The sequence below is a fragment of the Podarcis melisellensis genome (genome assembly GCF_964234715.1).
Source record: "Podarcis melisellensis genome assembly, chromosome: 3".
In the NCBI taxonomy this organism is placed as follows: Eukaryota; Metazoa; Chordata; class Lepidosauria; order Squamata; family Lacertidae; genus Podarcis; species Podarcis melisellensis.
The window spans coordinates 100,721,551-100,749,013 of NC_138530.1; the positions used below are offsets into that span (position 1 = coordinate 100,721,551).

General features: G+C 40.9%; 1 protein-coding gene and 1 long non-coding RNA gene across 2 annotated transcripts in view; one reads left to right on the plus strand and one right to left on the minus strand.

Annotated features, from left to right (window-relative positions):
* The window catches only part of KLHL29 (kelch like family member 29), a 425,462-nt gene that overhangs the window by 323,811 nt on the left and 74,188 nt on the right, over positions 1–27,463 (minus strand). The gene's annotated exons all lie outside the window — the stretch shown is intronic.
* LOC309367368 lies at positions 13,261–26,545 on the plus strand. Its single transcript, XR_014167096.1, has 4 exons — positions 13,261–13,330; positions 15,270–15,516; positions 17,631–17,735; positions 24,867–26,545. It is a non-coding gene; the product is annotated as an uncharacterized lncRNA (long non-coding RNA).

Here is a 27,463-nt window from a genome sequence, read left to right on the forward strand (position 1 = left end):
GCATAACCATAATAATATAAAGTGAAGAAATCCAAAATATTGTATATCTGAAAAGCATTTCCATTCCTGTTAAATTGTGTGGTTCTTTAAGATGGCATTTCTATTTTGCATACTATTTCTATTTATTTATTTTTTGTAAGTGTAAAACTGCTGCTCAATCAGAAACCGTTTAGTTTATCAAAATATGTTTTAATTGATAACCCTGATCAAACAATTCATTATTGCAGCTCTAATTGGGAACTATAGATGACAACTTAAAAGTCTAGATCTGGTCACTCAATAAAATTATATTTCACAAAGTTAAACTGCTACAGAATTATGACAGGTTTGTTCACAAAGTTTGAGGGAAACAAAAATTAAGCAAAAATCCTAAAGTTGGCAAGGCTGCTCATCAAAAGGGAATGTCTATACAAACATCTAAATCCTAAATCTTAGTTGTATGAGGGAAGAGTGACAGCTCTGGTTCCAGTTCTAAGCACCACAATTTAAGAAGGATATTGATAAGCTGGAATGTGTGCAGAGGGGGGCAACCAAGATGATCAAGGGTCTGGAAACCAAGCTTATGAGGAATAGTTGAGGGAGTTGGGTATATTTAGCTTGGAAATGAGGAGACTGAGAGGAGATATGATAGCCATCTTTAAATATCCTAAGGGCTGTCACATGGAAGAGGGAACAAGCTTGTTTTCTCCTGCTCTGGAGGGGAGGACTTGAACCAATGGCTTCAAGTTACAAAAAAGGAGATTCTGACTAAACATACGAAAAAAACTTTCTGGCAGTAAGAGCTGTTTAGCAGTGGAACAGAGTCCCATAAAAGGCACTGGACTCTCTTTCCCTGGAGGTTATTAAGCAGAAGTTGGATGGCCACCTGTCACGTATGACCTAGTTGAGATTCTTGCTTTGCAAGTGGTTGGACTAGATGACCCCAGAGGTCCCTTCCAACTCTATTCTAAAATTCTTTAAGAGGTTTTACACATGTTTAATTAAAATCTATACTAGAGGCCCACATTACAACTAACAACTATTAGCTCCTTTGGAGAAAAATTACGAAGATTCAAAAGACTGGACAGAAGAATAAGAGAGTCACAAAGATGACTCTAATGCAAAGGATATGTACCAGCCCGTCCTTGTTCTTGTGAGATCATGGTTAGGTCGATGTCCTACCATAAACTATGCATTCCTCTTTCGACTTCTTGAGTACCTCCTCTTTCATTCTGAATATGCTAGGGTGCATTCTTCAATGGGTCACCATTCCTATAAAGATGTAATTACTGTACTGCCCGTAACTCAATCAAGTAGAATTCACCAATAGTTCTTCAGCACAAGCATCCAGACTTTACTCCACAAGTCTTCCTTAATTGACAATTAACTTGCATATCCATTCCTCTGCTGCTGTTTCACCTTGGGCGTTAGCCATACTGGAATTTTGCCATTTCATATTTTCTGAATAAAGTAACTGTCACTCCTTACACTGACAGTGAGTCAGATGCATTGTAAGCTAACTTGTTGATGCATTTCAGACGGGATCTTATAACTAAGCAGGCATCCTTTTTTCCAAGCACACAGTGGAAAAAATCTCTGTAATTGTGTCTCAGGAGCAAAGTAAAAATTCTGTGCTCCTAAATAAATACTTCAAGGGGAGTTACCAAAGACATAATGCTTCTGGTCAATAGTCTTGGCATGTTCTTGAGATATTTTTCAGCCTTTAAAGGGGATTATGTGTACCATTCCTTCAGACACCTTCCTTCTACTCTGCTTAAAAAGAGAAATCAAAACAAACACTGGGGTGGAATTTTATAACCTTTAAAAGCTATGAGCTGTGATAGAGAAAATTATGAATTCCCAATTGTTTTGTACACTTGTGTGGTAGAGACTATTGTCTTGGGCTAAGTAACACCAACACTGCTATGCCTTAAAATCTGATTTATAAAATATTGCCCTTAATTAGAAAAAAATACACCAACAGAAAAAACAAGGGTTCTGGCCAGCATACAAATACACCATATATGGCAAGTACAACAAATGTATTTGTCACAATGTGCCTGCTGTTACAAGGCATGTAGTACATACAAGTGGTACTCCTGGACCATCAAAATAAGTACAATATTACAATTAATGATATATTTTCATTTCTCCGACTCAAGAAAATTCTTGGAAGCGTCAGAGCAGCTGTAGCAAACAGGACTAGAGCCCGGTGATTCCAGCTTTGAAGAGAAGCTCCTTTTTCATCTGACGATATAGAAGAAAATGGTAGCAAGCCAAGGCAAACAGTATAATGTAAACTTTTCCAGACCATGAGAAGGCTAACTCACCCTGTTAACAAGGTCTCACATTGGGTACAAATTGAGGCAACTGCTGCATGCTGGCTAGCAGAACACAGAGAAAGCCCAATAGTGGATATTTATGAGTAGAAACTGTAAAGCACAAAGGGTTTATTAAAGAGGTATAACAAGAAACAACCCAAAGCAAAAGATGTATTCAACCCATGAGTTGCTTGTATTGAGAAGATGAATTCACTTAATTTCTTGTCTGAAGAGTACCTTTTCAGTTTTGATTCTGTTGTATGGGTCAGACTTCAGTCGCCAAATGGTGAAAAATTGTATGTCGGTGTTACTGTGCTTTTTCTGGAGATAAATTTCAATTTATTGCATGTGGTCAAATGTTCTAATCCGTTCCGGAAGTCCGTTCCACTTCCGAAATGTTCGAAAACCAAGGATCAAAGGGCTGTCAGCAAGTTCAATGGAAAAAATGAAAAATGCACCTCGGAAGCCCTTTAACTTCCGAGGCGCATTCAAAAACGGAAGCATTCACTTCCTGGTTTTCGGCTTTCGAAATGTTCGGCAGCCAAGACGTTTGAAAAATGAGGTTTGACCGCACTAGGATTGGAGAACACAGATCTCACATTAGGAATGCTGTGACAAGTGCCCCTCTGGTGGAAAACTATCTCCAGAAAAAGCACAGTGACACTGACATACATGCTTTGTAATAGCGGGTACATTGTGACAAATACATTTGTTGTACTTTGCTTGCCATATAGTGTGTCTTTGTATGCTGGCCCAACCCCCCCACCTTTTTTCTATTTGTGTATGTTTTTATACAGCGGATTCCTTATTTTTGTGCTTAATTTGTTTACAGCTGAGGTAGAAGTGTAAATTCAGCTACTCCACCTACAGTAAATCTGCAAAAAATAAACATTTCATAACTTGTAAAGAAACAGATTCATAGTTGAATTCAAAGCCACTGGGAGGACTTCAACACCAAACATTTCTTATTGACAGGTGGAACGATTATTGTGTTCCTTGCCCTGTGCATTGCTCTGTGGTTTCTCCTAGCTCTTTAGAGCAAATTTCGGAGACATGCAGGGAAGCCCATGGTGCTAGCAAAATCCCTTGCAATGGCCTCTGCTAGCAAGCCAACTTAACCGAATCCAACCCTCTTATCTCATTATTGCACAGGTGCTATGTGTTAGTGTGGTTTTTAGCCTCCTCTGTAAGTAGCAGATCCTCCCATCTCTACATTTCTTCTATTTCTGGTCACATGGACCCACACCTACAATGCCGGCATAAAAATTGGAGTAAGACTAAAGTACCTCAGGACACAAAGATTACACCATAGTTATGTCTGGTGAATGACACAAAAAGTGTTGGTATTATTGCTCAAACAAATGTTCCTTTCAGTCACTACATTAATCTTGTAACACACAAAACACAGTTAGAACACTAGGTACCATTTACTGATTTCAGATTGTCATGCACTCTCTTGGAGATCCAGCAGTCCAGAACTGAACAGCATGTGGAAATTATGATTAAAAAAGAGAAGTGCAAAAATTTGGTGGTTACTGTGGAGCTAAAGACAAATGCAGTACAGTCATACCTTGGGTTAAATGTGCTTCAGGTTGAGCATTTTAAAGTTATGCTCCGCAGCGACCCGGAAGTAACGGAGCGCATTACTGCCAGGTTTCGCCACTCACACATGCGCAGTCGCTCAAAATGACGTCACATGCATGCGCGGAAGCGGCAAAACGCGACCCGCACACGTGCAGACACGCAGTCGCGTCTTAATCAGGATGCAAACGGGACTGTGGAACGGATCCTGTTCACATCCAGAGGTACCACTGTACTTCTTCTCCAGCGCTTACTCTAGATGTAAATAAAACAGACCGTGTTTATTTGCCCCAAGATCACCACATCTGCCTAAAATGTAGGGTGTTACTTTTGTCATGTAAAGATGAACTAATGCAATAGGCACCATTTCTATTGTCTTTTTGGTGCCTGTTTAATACACCTCCCCAGCATTTTAGCTTGAGATCTTTATCCCAGTCTGCATCTATATGCAGTCCTATTTTTCTAGAAAAAGAGGTGCCAGAACTCACCATGTACACCTCCCATGTTTTCTTATAATGGCAATGGCACCCACCTGAGAGGAGTTAGAACCGAGTTCCTCCTAGTTCCAGTTGGGGGGAAAAATCCCTGTCTATATGTGACTTAGTTTATATATATATATATGCAATTGTTTTTATTGCTTTTATTATGAAGTCATTGGGAGATATTTTATGGGAACAGCAACAAATAGATTCAAATAAAAATAAATGAAATGGCATAGACGTTCCTCCTCCTTCTAAAATGTAGGATTTAAATATGCATAGCTCTCCCCTGTAAGGCTTACCCAATACAGATCCTTTATCTAAAATGCAAGTTTCCAGCAGGCTGAGTGGTTTTCCTTGTGTATACCAATCCATATTGACAGTTTAAGTGATAAGTTCTAAATGCACAGTCACATGTGCAGGTCTCCTCCCTCCCCCCCCTTTTTTTTTTTACTAAGAATAGGAATACGATGGAAATGGAAGAAGAGGCAAGGAGAGAGACAGAAAGAAATTGCCTCAAGTCACATTCCTACATATAGTTGGCATGCATCCAGTTTGTGGTTGCGATAAGAAATATGTAATCCTATTATACGGAGTAGAGTCAGAATGTACAAATAGTTCCTGGAAATGGAACTTCTCCAGTAAGATTATTCCTTTTTGGCATAATAGTTATACAAGTAGATCTAGGCTATAAGTCTTGTGACAGTTGACTGTCAGAACAATTCACCACACACAACTGTGGTGTCTTTGTCAACCAGACACAAAGAGTGTACTGCATATGCATTAACTTGCAATTTAAATGTTAATATATATTTTTAAAGCTGAGCTCAAGCCATGATATGAGGCAGGAACAGGGCCATTCATCTTAAGTTTTAAGGGGGAAAGATTGAAGTAGCACAATTGCCTATTGCAGGAGCCTTTGCTTTTAAGACATCAGAATAATAATCTTCTTGTGAGGTGATGGGAAACTTGCTATGCTCCAGATGCTGTTGAACTCCAACGCTCAACAGTCTTGGTCAGCACGACCAATGGCCAGGGTTAATGTCATGACCTGGAATTAGATTCCCTTTTTGTCAGAGGAAGATACAGAGCAAGGGTTCCTAAACTGTATTTCCATGAGCTTCATTCGGGTGATCTGTTGCACGTCTATGTTAAACAGTCATTGTGATTTTTAATTGTATTTTCATTACTTCTTTTATTTCTTATATTGTATTTTATCGCATTACAATTTAAATTCTGGGCTTGTTCTTAGACTCAAGATCCACAGAGACTGTTGCTATCAGACTTCACGTCCATGAATCAATAATGTAAACTGAGCAATCAATAGTGTAAGGAATCAATAGTATAAACTGGCGTTCAGCCTATCAAACATGATAGACCTTAAAAATCTGTTGTTTTTAGACTTCCATTTTCCGTGGAAGAGGACAAAATGTGTAAAGAACATGCCTGAGCTGGGACAGTTAAAGCAACAGTGGCATTGTGTGATTAAAGAACACACACTATGTCCTGGAAGAAGGTGGAAAGGAAATAATAAACAGAATCAACAACACAAATGTTAAAATTATTACTTCTAGGAGCGCCATTTATTTCAAACATGGTCTTGCATGCACACACAATCCATACATATATTATACAAAGGACACTCTTGATACAATGGCTCTGAAAGTAGGGTGGTTGCTGCTTTAAAGAAACTTGGGTTTTTAAAAAGGCTACAATTCCCTCCAACTTGGCTATCAAACATGGCTATGAAAATACTATTTAACTTTTGCTTTTTGTTCAAAAGAATTAACCATGAATTTTGAAGGTAACCCATTGATCGGCCCACAAAAGGATGGAAATCTGCCACAACTTAAGAACAGGTGAAAGGTGAAAATGCTACGCTGTGTCTTATGCCAACTACCCAAGCCCAGTTATCAAATTATAGCAGCTTAACATTTAAAAAATGACATTTATTTCATGGAAAAAGGAGTGTTCTGCCCAGTAAATATCAGTTCTTGCTTGGGGAACGTTTTAGACACTTATTCAATGGTGAGCCTTCAAGCAAAATTTCAATGAATGTACAGTGCTTAAAAAAACACACCTAGGTGCTTAAGTGTTAAATCACCAGCATTGTCTGAAGGGAACACAAAAGTTCAGGAGCGGAGAAGATATTGAGGTAGATGCAGCCCTCGGTTTCCCTTCCCACTTTTCTTCATAATCAGTACTAACCAGCCTAACTTGAGGGGAAAAACAAGGGATTATCTCCCCCCTCCGACCATGTATTTCCCCAATATTTGCAGCAGTGTCCTAGAGGTATAAGTGCTATGCTACTATGAAAGAGAGCTAATGGATCCATCAATAAGATTTATGGAGTCCTTCCTGTTTCCAGCAGCTAAGTATGGCACTGTCAGCACAAGTGGCAAACCGAAGGGGAGTATTATTTTCACTTATGTCAGTCTTTGGAGCAAGCAAGCTGGCCAGATTTTCTGAGCAGTAATCTCATCTGCACTGTCCCCATTAGTAAAGTGTAGAAGAAAAGGAGTGGGGGGGGAGGGTTACTCTGACCAGTTAGGAGGCAGCAGGGTGGTTGTTGTTTTTTGGGGGGGAGTTAATAGTTTGCCTTACCCACTACTTGGAATGGTTAGGGTATGTAATCATTCTACTAGATAGAGTTGCTTATTGTTGTTTCAACTACCACGGTTGTATCAACCACAGAAATACACATACTAATACAATACTGAAGAACAGCATCAACCGAAATATATCTTTACATTAATATATACCATTAATCAGTGCTATTTTTCTAGAAAAAGAGGTGCCGGAACTCACCATGAACACCTCCATTATTCTCTTATAATGGCAATGGTGCCCACCTGAAAGATGCTGGAACTGAGTTTTGGCGAGTTGTATATAAAAATACAGTCTTACCTTGGATCCCGAACGCCCTGGAACTTGGACATTTTGGCTCCTGAACGCCGCAAACCCAGAAGTTATTGTTCCGCTTTGCTAATGTTCTTTTGGAACCCAAACGTCTGACGGGGCTTCCGCGGCTTCTGATTGGCTGCAGGAGGCTCCTGCAGCCAATCAGAAGTCTCAATTTGGTTTTCGAACATTTGGGAAGTCGAACAGACTTCTGGAACGGATTCTGTTCGACTTCCAAGGTACGACTGTATTATATATATATTATAAATATATAAATAAAATATATAGGTTAAAGGAACTAATCTGAACTTAAAGCAGTGGAACTGACTGTTACGGAGAGTGGGGTGATTAAAAATCAGACTGGGAATATCCCCTCACTCACCCAGTTTAGAATATTCCACCATTCTTCAGCAGAGTTTCCTTTCTTTCAATAAAGTAAGCAACTCATGTATATGTCAAACAATAATAAAGAAAATTGTAATACAATAACATACTATCTGAGAGAAACAAGAACAACATGAGGAGGCAAGAATGACAATTGGCCTCTCTAACTGAACACCCAAATTGGACAAACAGGCCAGACCTTACGCCAAAAAATAAACGGACATAAATCGGACATCAGGAATCACAAAACAGAGAAACCAGTAGGAGAACACTTCAATCTCCCAGGACATTCTATACAAGATCTCAAAGTAGCTGTTTTACTACAAAGAAATTTCAGAAATAGACTGGAAAGAAAAGCTGCTGAATTGCAACTTATCACCAAACTTAAAACCATGGAGAAACCTGGCCTGAACAAAGACATTGGATTCTTATCTCATTATACATGACAAAGCCACTTTTCACCTTCTCACCCCTTGCTTTTTCCTGTAAGACCTATTGCAGTCGTTAAGAGTCGTCAACAGGCTCATCACAGCTATCTGCCAATCACCCATTCCCACCACCCTTCTGAGTAATACCCCTCCCCACCTTCTCACTATATAGAAGGGTCTGGAAACTTCTGTTTCAGTGTATCTGAAGAAGTGTGCATGCACACGAAAGCTCATACCAAGAACTAACTTAGTTGGTCTTTAAGGTGCTACTGGAAGGATTTTTTTGTTTTGTTTTGTTTTGACTATGGCAGACCAACACGGCTACCTATCTGTAACTGAACACCCAAAGGGAGGGAACACAAAAACCCCGCCCACCAAGACGCCAGATATTCTACTCATCTAATTAGGCCCCAGTGTTTTTCTTACACAGACTCTCCTTCATTGGAGGTTTTTAAGTAGAGCTTGGATGTATGCTTCAACAGATTCCTTGGAATAGATGATCCTCAAAGTCCCTTCCAACTCTACAATTCTATGAATCTGAGAAGTTTTACACATTTTAATGGCAATCTATACTAGAGGCCCCCATTACAATGAATTCTTTACTCAGATTATTTCTCAAACAAGTTTGTGCACACTAAATTTTGCCAAGCTGTCTAGCAATATTTGGCCTTCAGTGGCTGTTCCGATGACACTACCTGCAGCCAGTTTGCTCACATAAACCTGCACCAGAAGAGTAAAGAGGGAGTACTGAACACAAATGAGATCACCATCTATGTTTAGCAAACTGCAGAATGAATATTTCAGTTCACTGAAGGGAAGGCAGCATTGTTTTGCTGTGCAAGTCTTGCAGCTCACACGATTCATACAAGTCTTGCTTCTGCACACTTGTCCTTCTACATCTCATTGGAACCAACCTCCTGCTTGTTTGAACAGAAGGACTCTAGCGCAAGGGGAAAGACACTTTCAACATTTCCCACTGAAGACGCTGTTCCCTTTTCAGTGGATGGGCAAAGTCAGTCTTTCTATGGGCTCGTCCCCACTTCTGATTGTACCATGCCTAGGAAGCATGGGTCTGAGTAATTTCCCCCTTGCCCTGCTCCTTTCCAAGGGAAAACACGCATTTTAGCAATAGCACAGGAAATTGTGGAAGTGTGATTAAACCCTATATCTGGGCGCAAGTATTTCCACTACTCAAGTCAAAATGTTAGAAGCAGAAAATGATTTTCCATGTTGGTTTTCATTGAGCTATTTGCCTCCTGATTCTTGTCAGCAGCAGAATTCTTGATAGTAGAAATTAAGGCAAGTGTTAATTAGGAAGGTGAAATTGGTGCTTCGTAAATCAATGGTAAAGTACTTTAAAGTATTTCAGATGGGATATTCATCACTGCCTCTCCTGAACTGCTCAACTCTGAAAGTTCAGCTGTGACCCCATGTTCCTTTTTTTTACTTGAGAAGTACACATCTGAGCTCAAATTCCACGTATTTCTCTCATTAGTTTGGGGGACGACACAAGCAGCAAAATAATTCACATCCATGTCTAAAAACTCACAGTTATCTTAATTTTGCTCCTTGAGGAGATGCTCCAATTTGCTTATTCTAAACATGATTTATTCTGAAATCAAAGTATGTGCTAAAAAGGAGACAGGTTGTTCTGTACTGAATGCTGTGAGAACTGCCTGAATAAACCATGCAGTAAGGGAAATAGAGTGAATTTGCCTGCTGTGACAAAAGTCATACAATCAACCCTTGCTCAAAACTTTATTATTTCCTTTTTATATATTTTATGGGCCTTGTCCATCATTTTACAATCTGACCTTTATGTCCTTTACTAAAGCAAACACAGCAGCGATTATGGAAAACTGACTTTAGAACAGCAATAAAGCAAACTGAAAGAGCCTTTATGTATAACACTGGGGCTTATATTTGAACTGTCAAATCAAATACACAGATTATAAAAAGGAAATATTTTTAAAATCCAAAAGTTTCTTACTGACCAGTTCTGTCCTTTGTTACCTGTATGTTAGTAAGAATGTCAGATGAAGGAGTACCTACAAATGCAGAAATAGAAAAGCAATTGTTTCTTTAGAAAGATTAAAGCCCCCAAAAAGCCCAATGGGGGATTCTGCTCATATCACTGATATTCAGACTTAGACAGATGGGAAAACGCAAATGAGAATTGGCTTACGCTGCAACTATTCAGCTTCCATCAGAGCAAATGTGTCACTTATTTTGCCTTCAGCGTTCCTATATTTATCCCTTGTTTATTGTTTTGATTAATTGAATTATTAGGATTATTATACTGTCAGACAGATATTGTCTACAGATAATTACTATGGCAGTTTGCCAGTAATCTTGTGGTCACCGTGTCTCATCTCTCCTTGAATATGAAACTCTCAATGGAGAAGGAAGTGGGTTAAAAATAAACTTTGTACAACAGCAATCATTACAAAGTCAAGGTTCTTCATCCTTTTATGCACAGCAGTACCCAGTAGTCTGTTTTCCTTTCATGTTCTAGAAACTGCTGGAAGATGTAGGCCTTTTAAACAGAAGCCCAACAACATTCCAATCGAAGAACCACACGGCCAATTTGAGGACAGGAATTTAACTTCAAGAAAAAGAAAAGAACAGAAAAGAGTAAAGTAAAGTAAAGTAAAAGTCTACTGGGAGATTACCTGGCCTCAAAGACAAAGTTGTGAGCTCTCTCATTTACTCCCCCTCACGACAGTTAAAAGAGGAAAGTTCCACACTAAATGTCATCCATTATGCTACACATAAAAACCACCCTTTGGTGTTGTGGTCACTATAGACAAAGGTATTCGATTGCCTGGAATGGTGATGTTATTAAAAGTGCTACAAGACAATCAAATGGGCAACAAATTCATCTACGCCATATTGAAACAGCTAATTCTTCCTTGGTTCACACTAATTTCACCTCAACCACCATTGATAGGGGTACTAAACAAGGATGACCTTTACCACATTTGTTCTTCATCCTCCTTGGTAAAATTTTCACCTATTCCAAGGTGAATTCTTCACATCAAAGTGCAGTAAAGAGAACTGTAATACTTGTCAGGTTCTCACAGTGGAGGGAAGTAGCGTGCAAGTGTCCAGCAGAGGGTGCGCCCAACCTCAGGACCCTAAATGGGTGGCAGCCTGGTTACACAGAAGGTATGGTCACATGAGAGGAGGTAACTATTGTTATGTACTGAAGTTTTCACCCTGGGCCAGCAGGGGGATACTGTAGATAGTTATGCAAATAAGGGATAGGGATCGAAAGTGACGTTCAGTGATTGGGTAGTTTTAGAAAATTGTAACAATTACGTTGTACTGGAGCTCTATATAAGCAGGCTCAGTGAACCCTTCAGTTCAGGTCTGTTCTGGCCTGTGAATAAACAAGAGCTGTTTGAAGAATCGCTGTGTCGTCTGATATGTTCACCCACAACTTAACAACTATCATCCCACCACCATCACTAAAAGCCCGGCAGATGGCAATGGGAAAGACTTGCTGTATTGAACCAAAGTTAAACTGTTCTGGAAGCTTTGGTAACGCCATCTTGGTAATCAAGATAACCCCACAATTAACTGGTAGCTGTTGTAGCAATGAGCTCATATATGTTTATATTCATTTGCTTTGATATATGCTAATTAGCATGCTTTGATGTTATCCTTATCTGTGGGCTTGGAGTGCTGGGCTCTGAGCCCAGAAAGAGGAACTACCTGTAAGCCTTGGGTATTTGCCACCTGTACCCTCATCTGGGAAGGTGAAGTAATGGGAAGTCCTAGACCAGGGGTCTGCAACCTTTAAGACAAAAAGAGCCACTTGGACCCGTTTCTGAAGAAAAAAAAACTGGGAGCCGCAAAACTTGTCATTATAAAAATAACATTTTTGTCCTTTTTTATTATATCTTTGTTTGACCCCTCAGAATTACTCCTCCTCATAGAAATAAACGTTAAATTAACAAGTTACCTTTTTTTTTTGTGTGTGTTCTTCACTCCCCTTCAAAACAGTGACCAGCGTACATGCCCCATTTCAATGCAGTGACCAGCATACATGCCCCTTACAATGTAGCGGGCAGGCGGGCGGGCGGGGACGTCAGGACGGTGCGTGACTAACGCACGCACCGCCCCCATGCGACGTCACAGCCAGTACAGCGCCCACCACAGTGGGGAGTGTCGGGGCGCACAATGCACCTCCGCCCCTCGCTAGCATCCGCCCCGGAGCCGCGGCAAAGGTGTAAAAGAGCCACATGCGGCTCCGGAGCTGCGGGTTGCCGACCCCTGTCCTAGACAAAGTGGTGTATGCTGCTTTGTGTATAAAGAATGTATTCACATTTGCTTGGGTGCGGACAAGCTATCTGCTTGCCGTGGTGTCCATCCCATGTCCCACGGAGAACTGGCAGGCTGCTTTGCTGGAGGTCTATATCTTTCTTAATAAAGCACTAGAACTGATCATTCTGGCATTTTCAGCATCCTCCTTCGATTTACTTGCACCCAACCACTACTATGTGCCCTCCTCTGAGTCTGTGGCTTGGAACACTTGCCTTCCCAGCTGTGCAAAGCCTGGCTGGTACTATCCTTTTTTTCCCTGGTTCCACGTGAAGACTTCATTTGCCCAGGTCTTAGATTTATACGTATTTATTGAAATTTAAAGGCAGGAATTTTATCTGCCTTGCCGTGTGATTGTTTTATTGTTGTGCAATTTTACTGTCATTCTGTCTTGTTTTTAATCCTGTGCAAGTCGCTCTAAGAGGATGTGCACAAGGTGCTTGGATTGGTCAGTGCAACCACTTGCGCTCTAGACCCTTGCCCCTCTTGGCTGATAAAAACCAGCAGGGAGGGAACAGCTGGCTGGACCAGGGAGGTGATCAATGCCTCTTTACGAGAGAGGGTGGTCCCTGCCTGTTTGAAGGATGCAGTGGCAAAACCACCCACTGTTTAGGGAAACTTTTAATGTTTGATGCATTACTTTATTTTAATATTGTGTTGGGGAAACCCAGCCAGATGGGCGAGGTATAAATATGTTGTTGTTGTTGTTGTTGTTGTTGTTGTTGTTGTTGTTGTTGTTGTTGTTGTTGTTATTTCCTGGATTCAGAAAACTAACTAACTATCAGCTGGTTACTAATCTCCCTTTCCGGAGCAAGGTTTTGGATATATATAGATGTTAGATAGAGTCATTGGCTGAACAGCAGCAAGAAAGTGACCTAAACAAAGAGGCCTACTAAGATGGACCAGCACTCATGCTTCTCATAGCTCCAAGGTCAGATATCTTAGGTGGCTCATCAAGAATAAGTTATCACAGGGGGTAACACTTTTTTTTTTTAACGGTTCTTTAAAGCTGTGTACACATTACCGTTTATTCTGGCTCCAGTGCACTCCCATTGCTGGTGCTTAAAGCTGTGCACACATGATGCCAATTACAATCCATATATCTATCTTGTGGCGCCTTGAGAAATACTGCTGTTTGACGTGTTTTCACTCAAGGCATCTTCCAAATGTGACTTGAAACACAGGAGGTGGGAATAACCTTGCTGTATTTTAAGCTGCTGATGTGTACATAGCCTAAGCTATTTCTTCTGACGATCAAGTATATTCTGTTGGCCACAGGAACAGAACAAGAGCACTATGGAAATGGCCTCATTCAGAAGGTCACCCCATTCAGATGTTTTGTACTCTGCTTCAGATATTGTAATAAATGCATTCATATGGCAACAGCTACGGAGGGAATGCACCTGTAGAAATTGCTATTTTTTATCTCATAGTAACAAATGAAGAGCAAGCAAACATTTATTTATTTGATTTGATTTGTATGCCACCCATAGCTGTCAACGTTTCCCTTTTCTTAAGGGGGGGGAACAAAAACAAAACACCAAAATACAAAACAAAATAATCCAAAAAACCCCTTCCCACTAAAGGCCACAGAATGCTCAATCAGCCAAAGGCCTAGTTACAGTAGAACGTTTTTGCCTGGTGGCTCCGAAAGATATGTAATTAAGACTCCCCAGAGAGAGCATTCCACAAATAGGGAGCTACCACAGAAAGACCCATTTCCATGTTGCTTCCCTACAGACCTCTTATGGAGGAGGGAGTACACGAAGAAGGGCCTCAGGTGATGGTCACAGGGTCTGGGTCTGTTCATATGGGAAGAGGGTTTCCATGAAGTACTGTAGTCCTGATCTGTTTCAGGCTCTACAGTGGTACCTCGGATTACAGACGCTTCAGGTTACAGACTCCGCTAACCCAGAAATAGTACCTCGGGTTAAGAACTTTGCTTCAGGTTGAGAACAGAAATTGTGCTCCGGCGGCACGGTGGCAGTGGGAGGCCCCATTAGCTAAAGTGGTACCTCAGGTTAAGAACAGTTTCCAGTTAAGAACGGACCTCCAGAACGAATTAAGTTCTTAACCCAAGGTACCACTGTATAGGTCAAAACCAGCACTTTGCATTGGGCCTGGAAACTGGCAACCAGTGAAGTTGGGCCAGGATCGGTATAATATGCTCAAATTGTCTTGCCCCAGGGAGCAACACGACTGCCACATTCTGCACCAGATGAAATTTCTGAACTGTCTTCAGAGGCAGGACCCTCATCTCATGGCCTGAGTGAGAAAAATATTTTATAGCCACATGTATGTGCCTTTTATAAAAACTGGCACATTGCGCCCTTGCCCTACAAACATAACCTCTAATACACAATCTTATGGATATTTTCTTGCAGGCAAAGGTTATGACAATGATGTTATTAAAAGCATGAAATACACTGGGACAAGTATGAGACTGCACTTTTACATGCTACAGAATCAACTACCACACAAGTGTAATCACTACCTCCGATTCTAGATCAACTGAGTCAGCCATGTCACCATGTTTGCGGAAAGATTTTTATGTTTCCCCTCTAAAAATTTAAAATGATTAAAAGTGATTTATCACAGCATTTTGCTAGCCTGAGGCTTTGATGCCCATCAGTCTTCAAAAATCCCTTCCAAAAACCCACGCCCTCCTATTAAAAGCAAGATGTGCTTCTAAGCAATTGGACAAAATTAATCAGTTGGTTGAGTTACCAAGACAAAAGAAGGGGGGGGGACTAAATTAAAGCAAATTTAGGCCTCACCTGCCACATATCCTTTGGCATTAGCCCACATTATATTCTCAGTCTCTATCAAATGGGGTATTGATTTTTGTTTTTTGTTTTTTTTCCCCAAAGCACATATTGTAAAAACTGATTTTTTTGCCAGATGGAACAAAGCTGGAGACAGAAACAGCTTCATCAGTACAACATGCATGTTACAAAGACAGAGCTCAAAGCTTGGGCTAAAAGATGAAGGATAGGAAAGAGCCAATTTCTTTTACATCAATCAATTATCAACATGATACTCAGTTGTAGGACATCAAAAGGAAGAGATTTTCCCATTTAGTTACAGCGGGGGTGGAGTTGGGAGGATGCTTGACAAGTAGGTTCTTTTCTTCAGTCTTTATAAAAAGTGCATGCTGCGTTTATGTTCTCCATCGGTGCCATTCTAAAGGCGAGAATCATTGCAGATATTTGACATCTGCTAACTTGGAGCCCTTTTCCATGAACCACACCCCCTTCCCAAATGCATACCATCTGCACTTTTTCTTTTTGGCTTAGTACTGGGTTTGTTCCCATTTTGATTATATGAAACAAACCAGGCTCATCAAACAATGGCTTCATGAAAATTTAGTGGGGAAGATGTCCAGACTATTTTCTTCACAGATAATTTCAATCAGCTGGAAGCAGCCTGGTAGATCTCAAGTCTCAGGTAGATGTAATTGCTAATAAGTCTCACAAGGCTATTACACCACACGCAGACAGACAGACAGACAGACAGACAGACACACACACAGACACACACACACACAGTGCTCCCATGAGTTTAATCTATTCTTAACATATGAAGTATCTGCTAGTGAATCTCTTGAACATCATCAAGATCTTAAACACAACTCCTCCAATATGAAATGTATGACTGCCATCTAATTCCCACCCCCCTCCTCCACCTCCATTCTAGTGACAGCAGCAAATAAGCAACCCTTCTGAAGATGTAAAATTAGAACCAGGATCATCCTCTCTACAGTTCCTCTAGATCAGATCTCATTTCATCCTCCCTTCCCAAAGCTGAAGGTGCTTAAATTCAGAATAGCAAGGCTCCCTGCTGGAGTTGCACAGGCAGCCTAACAGGTGTGCAAGCTTTCCGCTGCAGGCATCTAGCTATGAAGCCTGATCTTGTGGCTGCTGGAGTCCAAGCAGCGTAGGAGAGAGCACAAAATGCAAGAGAATACATAACACACAGGCTTGCTGTTGCTTTTAGACACAAAAGCCCAAAGGCTGAACTCAAGACAGCAAATTTCCTAGCAAACTTATTCTTCTTTTCAAAACACAACCAGCTTGTTTTATGTACTTGTCTGTCAGCACCATATTTGTAAGAGCACACGCTTTGCCTCTTTAACGCACGAAAAGTTTTCAAAAATTAAAATGACTTGACAAAAATCTGCCCCCGATTGAGCCCCATTTCCCTTGCTATGAAATTCACAGGGAACAAAATAAGTCCAGTCCAAGATACCTTCTCGTTTCATAATAGCAGGGACATAGCTACGAAGGCCGTATCCTATTTTTCCTTCACAGAATCGTAGGCAATACTTCCATTTCAAATATTCTTTATCTGAATGTGTAAACTAAATACCTGACTGGCTTTACGTCGTTCTGAAGACATCATGTGTTCTCACCCCAGAGGGCAGCATTTTTCTGTACCTTTCCTTTCCTCAAGACTTTGCATACGTAATGAATAGGACCCCAAAGTTAGGAAAATAAAAGGCCACTCATGCAAGGATCTTCCCCACTTCATCTCCCCCCTTTGCAAAGCCTCTCAAGATACTTCTGGTCAATTTAGAGTACCACACACGCAATGCAGCCCCATCAATGTAAAGCCCTCTTAACCCTAGAGATGCTTTTCAGGAGGCAGAAAATATATTTGTGCACGTAGCCTTCTCCTTGTGCAACATTTGAATCCAATCCTATGTTTGTCCTTAAGTCGGGTTATTTTAACGGAGAAGTATTAATCTATAAAAATGTGCACCCACAAAAACAGGGACGGTCTTGAACAGTTATGCATAGATAAACGTTTTAGACTAATTGAGGGGAAATGTTTTAATACTGGAACACTCTATAGAGAGAGAGAGATTAATAATATATATGTTCGTGAACTGCTTTTCATTGAAAATGCTCAAAGCTACTTACCGTAAAATACAAAAATGAAACCACAACAAAGACCACTAGCATGCATGCAACCCTATAGTGTCATTATTCCCTTCCCATTTTCCTTTTCCTTTTATAATTTGTAAATGCCTGTGTATATTGACAGCACTGAATAATGACAAACCGTAACACATTTACCCCTCAGTTAAAATAAGGGAAAGCTTGCATAGTGTACACCTAGCCTCTCTGAAAACTACCAAAACCCAGTCAAGCTCCAGATAGATAATCAAGACATTGAACAAACCTGCCTTAGGTAGTTACCAAGCACATTTCTCTACATTTCTTCTGTAGGGGTCTCAGCTGTCACTCTCCTTTGCCTTGATTTGAATTGCTGTTGACAGCATACCAGTAAAGACTTCAGTGATCAGGATCAAGTGTCTCCCAGCACTAGCAGAGGTATTTATACTGCCTCTGCAAGATATATAATATCTACAATGACTGCGAGTAGTTTGGGCGAATGCTCATGAACCATATATATATATGGATTTTGTCACAAATCCCTTAAGCATTACAGTTTTAGTTTTCATTTTTAAGTACAGGTAATTTTAATAATGCGGGGGAACATCTCAGTTTGTCTTACAGAATTTTAAGTAAAAAGTTATTACGACCTTTTGTTGCTTTGATGGTTTCAAATGTTCTATTAAATGGTGGGGGAGCCTCACCCTGCCAAAAAAAAACAACCCATTAAAGTCCCCCTGGTGCCCAGGAAGTCAAAATTAGAAATGTTTATTTTCAAAATGCTACCAAATGTAGAACACTTATTTGGCCCAATCTGGAAGTTCAAGGAAGCTTTATATTGCTCCTGCAACGTAATGACAAAGTTATTTGCACAGCTAATCATGTGTAATAACTATACAAAGTGCCCATGTAAACAAAATCACTGTTTTGGTAAAGTCACACCTTCCACTAATCAAGTTCAGGGATAACTTCTTGCGTGCTAGCCAGATTTTTTAAAAGAGGATATTTTATTAATTTGTAGTAAAATTGATCAATTCCAACAAAACCTGCAGATTGTTACATGCTCATGTCAACAGCATATAAAAGAAGAACTAAGTTGGGATGCTGTCAAATAACTGAATTATTGATTACATCATCAAGGCTGCCACTATCTGTGACTTAGCCAGCCAGATTCAACCCCAAACCAATCTTAATGTGATATTCAGTGGATATACCAAATTCTACAGGCTTGAAAGAATCATTCTCAGTTTAACTTGGAAAGAAAGAAAATGTCCATACATTTAGCATATACAAGTATATATTTATATGGAATGTCTGAATGCATGTGCTGTAGAATGGCAAGACGTTTATTACCTTCATTATGGGACTTGAACTTATGAGGTTGGTTTGTGCAGTAAAATACAGTCTGATCCCTGGAAGGCTGCCTGGAGCCCAGAGTAACCCCTAGGAATACAGAATAACTCCTGGCCATCCTTGATCCAGACTGCACAACTTCCTTTGTCGCTCCAGCAGCATACACACCAGAACGGGCACACTTGCATGGCTTTTGCAGAATCAAATGAGATTTGCCTCCTCTAAGCCTGTCAAACCCAAACAACTCCTGGCATGCAGACAACTGTATTGGCTTTCTCACAGCCCGATTTGTCAAAGTGCTTTACCAGAGCAAGTCTCAGTAAAGTCAACAAATCTTCCTCTATCAGTGCTGCATGAAGACTGCATTTTTAATATACTAAACTGAGCCTAAACAAACCACCCAACTGTGCATGGCTAGAAACTCAATAAATTGAGGGTGGGGTGGGGATAAGGACAAGGGAGTTTTGTTTTTCACCATAAAATGAAAGATATAATTGTTCTTGTCGTCATTTCCTGAATTTGTGCATTGCCCATGCCAAAGCCTTACATGTAAAAAGCAATAAATGTGATTGCCTATGATCATCCATAACCCAAGCCTCCTTTCACATAGCTATACTAAAAAGGTTCCCCACCTAAAACTACAAGAACAAAGATTCCCCAACCCCACCCTAAAAACCAGCCTCCTTGGTTTCGGGTATGGTTTTAGGAGGGAGACAAGCAGGCTTGCTGCAGACCATGCCAATCTGTGGCAGAGGTTAGGAAGTTACCCTGGGCAAATCATAGTCTTTCAGTCCAACCTGCCTCACAAGGTTGCTGTGAGGATAAAGGGAGAGGAAGAGCTCCCTGGAGGAAAGATGTCCTGAACCCCTGGCCTACCTGGTAGCAAAGTCAGTATGTCAAGTCCTCAGTCCAGGGTCAATCCACATGTCCAAAGTGAAGCACAGCCCTACAGAGATACTGGAACTGCCACACTGAGGCCCATCAACATGGGCAGTACAGCTCTGTTGTCCTTTTAAACTTTTCATGCTGATTGCAGCATCTGGGCTTGATGAGGCATGTGACCCTCACCTGCTCTAAGCCTACTCCAGCTGAAGAATCACACACCTTCTCCCAGAGCTAGTGAGCCCCACTACTAGTGAGTTCAGCTCTAGTAGCCTGCTTCAGCCTCCTAGAGTGCCCTGCCTCAGAGCCCGCCATGTTCGTGGAGACAGAACATGGCTCTGGTAATGCGTCCTGCTGCTCTGATTCCTGTGCACTGAACCCCTTCCTCTCATCATCCTCCGTCTCCCCACAAGTACTTCCTACACCAACTCCTCCTTCCCCATCCCCAATTTGCCCTGATGTGTCCCGGTCCTGGCTACACCCCTCTTCCTCCTCCCTGTTGTCCTACCAGTTCATGACAAAAGATTGCTGGCTTGAAGGTCATAGAATCATAGATCTGTAGAGTCAGAAGGGACAAGGGTTTTCTAGTCCAACGGCCTGCAATGCAGGAATCTTCTGCCCAACGTGGGGCTGGAAGCCACACCCCTGAGATTAATAGTCCATCCAGCTATATACATGTGACAAATAAAGTATAATAAAATATTAAAACTGTCATTGGGATCTGGCACGGTTTGGCAGCCCCAGCCAGAGGAGGAGCAAGGAGAAAAGGCAAAAGGGAGAAGTGAATGCTGCCACCTAAGGATGCAGGTTCTCCCCCTTGCAACTCTACAAGTTGGAGGGGAGAAAGCAGATCTGCAGCTCTTCCTTCTATTTCTCCTGCAGGGAGCAGAGCCTCATTGCGTAGGGGGAAGTACTTTGACCAGCTAAGTAGGAGGAGGACACAGCGCTGTCACTGAGAACCAGGTACTTCCTCTGTAGATGAGACCAGACTAGAGATGGGAAGGCCTGGAGGGGGGGGGGAGGCTAGGTTTTTTTCCGTTTCCCCCCCAAAGCCGTTTTTTTTCTCCTGGAAAAAATGGGGGGGGAGTGTGTGGAATATTCAAACTATATCAAACTGTTTTTCCCCCTCGTTTATTTCTGGAAAAAATGGCTTTGGAGAAAAGCAGAAACTGGGTTCTCCCCCCCCCCAAATTTTTTCCCGGGTTCTTCCAGGCCTTCCCATCTCTAGACCAGACAGAACACAAGCTTGCACATGAGAAAGTTCTGTGAGTGAGCTTGCCCCGCCATGTCTTCAAAAGCTTTGCAAGAGGGGTGTGGCAACTGTTGGGACATCTTTGCTGCTTCAGTTGAGTTCTGCATCTCTCCGATGCTCTCAAGTAAGAGCTGCTGTCGTGTTTTGATACGAAAGCGTGACATTATCATACAGTTGACACAATCACAGTGATTAATGCAGGTTTCACACTGCTAGAAGGATTGGAATGAACTTCCAGCTTTACAGTTAATGGTGTTTGATCTGTTAGGGTTATTGACTCGTAGGGAGCATAGGAGAAAAGATTAAGAGAGTCTGGCTGACAGTTACACACACACACACACACACACACACACACACACACCACTTAAGATTTGTATTAGCATACTGTACCAAGAATTCATTACTCTAAAATCATCAAGCTGAAGCCCAAACAGATGTCAAAATGCCAAAAAAATGAGTGTAGTTAAACACAAATCCTGGTTACCTGGATTAATGTCTAGGAGCCTGGTTAGCCCAGGTATTAGAAAAATGTCACTGGGCAATTAAAGTTTTAACTGATGGTTGCTGTGTGTGTATGTACACGCAGAAGCTAACAGCACATTTCCCACCTCCAGCATTAAATAACTATTATAGTACAATAACCATTTAACTTTCAACCGAGTACCACAGAATTTTCTTTTGTGTGCTCATCCCCTGTGGGGAGAACACCCCATCCCTTCCTTACCTTAGTGCTCAGTAAACCTTTTCAGCTAAAAGAGGCAGTCGCCTGCTGTGCAAAAAGCAGAGCTTCCTTGGAAATGTTTGTCTTTCACCAGGAGACAACAAACCCACACCTCCCACTTGGGTATCACAGTTCACCAAGATGGAAGGAGGAGATCTCTTTGCCTCAATTTCTGACAACTGTGGAAACCAGTTTTGAATTGAAGGAGGTGGGGGGGGGGGGAAGGCTGATGGCTGGATTTCTGCATCTGGTAAATTGTGGTAGCACTCCTCCCAAACCTTGAATTTACTGCCTACATGTCTCGTTATAACGCCAAAGACTTTGTGCTGTTGCAGTTATTTAAAAGTAACAAATATTCAAATTGTGAACGAGTAGACCGACAGATCTTAATGCTTTTAAACTGTTATGTACTAAGTTGAATAGGATCCAAAAGGCAGCAGTCTGATTGGTCCTAGAATAATAGAATTCAGAATGCAGCAGTCTGACTGGTCCTAGAACAATAGGGTCCAGAACACTTTGGTTATCATGGCTAATTGTTACATGATATCTGGCAGATACAAGTATTTGGCCAAAATAACAGAATTCAACACTCAAAGGAGAACAGACCAGATTACCGATCTAATCAGCAACTTCTGCATTTTAGTATATCGTTCTTAGTTCCCTTGTTACCAAGCTATAGGAGTCCTGAGATGTTATATAAAGATGTTACACATCTCATTTCCAACTAAATAAAGCTTAAAAGCAACGTTATTGGCAATTGCTATTAAGCCTTCAAAAATCATCCAGGCAATTATTTTCTTAATTAAAAACAAGTTTACGAGATTGGCTATCCCAAACTTTTTATATGAATGATTAAGCAGTGGGGGAAAGACTTTTTAAAGCAGATGGAGCATAGAGCTTTCCACACAATGTTTGGGTTGAAAAAGGAGAATTTTGGAAGCGAGCTTTTTAGACTTATTTTGTCACAAGTTATTTATACCAGCTACTGACTGGAAGATTTGCCTTATGTTAGATGGCTCTCAACAACATGAGTCACTATTCAGTGCTACTGAAAAACATGATGTACCACTGTTCTCCTTCTGACTACTCTAGAGGCTACCCAGCTTGTTGCCAAGCACAGTGTTAAATGTAGGTAAATCAATTTACATTTATAGCCTGCTACCCAAGGTTCAAAAGCAGGCAAGATTTCCTATGAGACTGGGCACAAGTTATTTCTGTGCTAGAGATGGGGAACTGGAACAGAGACAGAGATTTGCCCCATGAGATTTTAAGTACAGATTTGGGATCTGAACCAGAGCTTCAAGACACAATGCAAACATGAGGCCTTGGAACATTGATGTGGAAGATATTAAGAATTCCACCTAAAACTAGGGCTGAAATTTATGATGTCCAGATGCTGTTCTGTATAACACTCTGTAAGAAATCAGCTTCTGGAATCATCTGACAGAACCTGATGGTTCCCTGACCCCAAGGAGCATGCCTGGTTTTTATCACTAAAGAAATACTAGCAAATGCTGTTTTTAAGGACACTTGCAAACAAGGCAGCTGCTTGCACATGGCCAAAAAAAGGAGAAAAGCACACAGATGAGAACACAGATTTGCATATTATTAACTGCTGTTATCAAGTGTTTGGTATTGTTTTACATTGTTTAACTTGACCTTATTAGGGTTTCAATGTACTACTATATTCTGTTTCAATCATTTTACTGGAAACTGCTCCAGGTTTGCAATTTGATGAAGGGAAGTTTGAAAATGAAATAAACAAACACAAACTAATATATGTACGGATGCGGATTAATTTTGTTAAAAAATAAATTTTAATATAGGAAAAACGGATTCAAATATTATCTTTGTATCAAAATTAAAATGTTAATCTAAATAAAAACAGAAAAAATAAAAAAGAGAAATGGAGAAGGACAGAGGGAGAAGGGAAGAAAGAGAAAGAGAAAAAACATAGAAGTTAAGAAAATAAAGAACTTCTGATTCTTTGCCTGTCCTCGATATATAAACATTATCCAACTCAGCCACTCTTAATATAACACCCAATAAAACCACTTTCTATAAACCAACATTATCTTCAGTCCTCAAAACCAAATGTCATTAGTTCATTTTCTTTTTCACACAAAAAGTCTATGAGAGGTTTCCAATCTTCAGTAAATGTTAGCAATGACTTTCCTCTGATTAAACATGTCAATTTCACCCGCTCAGCTAAGTCCATTAATTTTAACAACCAATCCTCCATACTTGGTAATGATGAGTCTTTCCATCTTTGTGCATATAAAAGTCTCACCACCATAATCATATATTGGAACCAAGTTCCATAGTCTTTTTTCTAATTGTATATCCATATAGCCTAGAGTTTATCAGAGTGTAGACAACAGAAACTAGGCATTCCCTGTCCAGGCAGGGTTGTAGCTGATAGGAGACGTTCTGCAACCACTATGTTTACTTGTGCCTCCACAGGCAGACATACAGCCAGACGTACCCCCAAACCGTGCACCTGCTCCTTTAGAGCAGTGTTTCCCAACGTTGGGTCTCCAGCTGTTTTCGGACTACAATTCCCATCATCCTTGACCACTGGTCTTGCTAGCGAGGGATGATGGGAGTTGTAGTCCAAAAACAGCTGGAGACCCAAGGTTGGGGAACCCTGCTTTAGAGGGATTGCAACCCCATTCAGAAGAGGTTGAACTAAACAGAAACAGTGCCCCAGTCTAATCTGGATTGAGCTTCAGTTTATTGGCTCTCATTATGGAAGCCAAACACTGGTCTGGTATATCCTATGCCACACAGGAGGAATTGAGTTCCATGTCCTTGGCATATTGATAACAACACACTCCAAATCCCTGGATGACATCACTCAGCAGCTTTATGTAGACGTTCAGCAGCATGGAGGATAAATCTGACCCCACATTCAAGGATCCAAGAATCTGAGCATCCTCTTCCAGGTACCACCCTCTGGAGACAGCCATTCAAGTAAGACTGGGACTTAGAGGAGCCAACTCCTAGGGGCTAAGATCCCCTCTCCTCCCCTGAATAAAATATGTGAGGGGGCCGCCCCCCTCTAAGTTGATGGGCATTGCCATTCAAATGGTGTGTGTGTGCCACATCTTGTGATTAATTATGTGGGACGGGGCTTACCTGCCCCCCCCCAATATGTTATTCAAGTTTTCACACTTGCAGGGACTACTCTGAAGCAGTACTACCCTAACTGCAGACCAGAATCCCCACTTTGTAAGCAGTTTTGCACGAAAACCATAGTCCACAATGCACCCTTTACAAGCCCAAGTATAGGAGTGTGGGTAAAAGGTGCCAATGAAGCACAGTGTGTGGTAAAGTATATTATTTTCTTCTATATTTTCAGCACTTGATTTGAGGGTGGAAGAAGAAGAAAGAAGATGGTGGGTAGACTAGCATGAATTGCTAAATGAGGAAGATGAAGAATTAAAAAGAATGCAACTCACATGCAACACTATATAGCAAGAAGATGCTTTTCTCCTTTAAAGAACTACTGAGTTGAATTTTTAAAGAGCTCAAAAATTCTCAGATGAAATTATTCTTTTACAAGCTCCTTATTTGGATGGCAGCCATATGAAAACACATACATCAGAGTTACTCCTATTTATTCCTGAAACAGATAAATCAAGGAGGCACCTAGCTGATCTGCCACATGGTGCTAGCAAAAGGAAGTAATTTGATGGAAACAAAGGCAGAAATATAACAGAATCTTTGCTCACAGCAACAGATTTGGTGTACATTTAGTTCTACATAAAAAGCAACTAACTCTTGCCTCATTTAACTGATGACAACTCTTCCATTCAGTGTTAAATTATGCTGCCACGGACAGCAAGAAAAATATGTTGTGGGTTTCTAAGTCTACTGAAAACCTAGAATCTTGCACAACTACTCTCAAAACAGAGCCAAAACCATGAAGATGGCAACTGTTTTACAGTAGCATAAACCCTTCATTTTAGCTCCTTCAAATGTTGATCCTGTATTAGAACTAGACAGGTCTTATCTTAGAATGCTATAAACATAAACATCACGAACTACATGCACTTTGCCAGTTCCACACTGATAAATTAAATATACAGCCAATCAACCATTTATTTTTGGATATTAGAGGCAATTCCAATATTCAAATTTAGCTCTTGAAGATTTTCTCTTGGTAGGAATGTAAAAAGAAGTTCTGAGTAGGCTTATGACTAGGGAAGTGGAAGATTATAATCTCGCTAAGATCCTCCTACATAAATAATGCTGCCAAAAAGGGGGAGGGAAATCTGCCTCTTCCATTATAGAGTGTGTGTGTGTGTAGGAAGGTGCTAAAGGGCTTAAGAAAGATTAAAATATTTGTGTATAAAGGATTTAAGAAGCTGTACACAGCACTTAATGGCGTTCATCACAGACTTTAACAGCCAATGCCTCCCTTTTTTAAAACAAGCTCTCTTAAGTAGCTGCTAAAGCTTAAGAACATATATTTTTGCATCTAAAAGTTGAAATTTCACTCAAAGCAAGGTAAGGTAGATTTCTGAATTCAAAGCAAAGGTAGGCAAAACCATTCAAGATTCATTAGGAACACAATCTGTCCTCTCAGTAGCCTTCAACTCTTCCTCTCTTCAAACACTACATGAACACAGAAAGAGTGACTAAAAACAATTTACCTTTCAATAATTCATGTCTCCGCAGTCACGTCTAACTTTGCAACAAAGTTCATTCATAGTGCAAGTCTGATTTAGCTGATTCAAGCAGCATTTTAAACCCTCCTACAAAGAACTGCTGGTCAAAGGAGGTTGACAGGAAATACTGGAACAGCTGTGTTTGTAGGGAAGCTTTTGAGGTGCATCATCATGTGTCAGAACTGTTCCCAACCTCAAAGAGCTATGGCCAAATGGACCCATCAACAGAAATCTCCCGCTGGCAAATTGCAACTGTTTTTGCAGAAGAAAATATTCTGATTTTTACATTGTACATTCATGCTTATACCACCAAGTGGGTGGATGTGTGTGAATTTTGCATTCAAAGGGATGGATGGCACAAGCTGTCAAAAGGCAACCATGTAAACCAACATTTCAAAAAGGCTAGACCAAAGGGTCTGCCTGCACTACAAAATGGCAGAAATTAAGGGGCAAATGATGAGAGTTGATAGGGAGTAGCTAAAGACTTAGCTGGATACAATCCTAAGTCATATTCAGACTAGGCCCACTGAACATCAATCAAGTCTATTAATTTCAATGGGTCCACTCAAAGTATGACTTGCTTGGATATGGCCTGTATATTTAAAGAGATGGTACGCCAGAGTCACAGTGGTCCTCCTCCTTCGTACATGTATTCACTCAGAGCTTCTTTGATACATCTTTGTCACTAGAGGGCATAGCTGTCAACTTACAGATTTGAAAATAAGGGATCGGCAGCCAAAATAAGGGATTTTCCAGGCACAGGTATATTCGGCTTCTGAGCCCCTCCGAGCCAAAGGCAGAAAGCCCAGCCAGCAGCCAAACAAAGCCTCATCAATAAGGGACAGCAGCGGGACATGGCGCTGGGATAAGGGACTGTCCCGCCAAATAAGGGACGCTTGACAGCTATGCTAGAGGGCCAAGCCAGGAATGCTTTTTACCACTTCCAGAGGGCATACTGGCTTCAACCACTGGCAACAGCCTGACCACATTGGTTTACGCATTAGTAACCTTAAGGCTTGACTACTGTGATGTGCTTTTTGTGGGTCTGTCCTTGTCTGGGAGTGTGAACTACAGTGGTACCTCGGGTTAAGTACTTAATTCGTTCCAGAGGTCTATTCTTAACCTGAAACTGTTCTTAACCTGAAGCACCACTGTAGCTAATGGGGCTTCCTCCTGCTGCTGCTGTGCCGCCGGAGCACGATTTCTGTTCTCATCCTGAAGCAAAGTTCTTAACCTGAAGCACTATTTCTGGGTTAGCGGAGTCTGTAACCTGAAGCGTATGTAA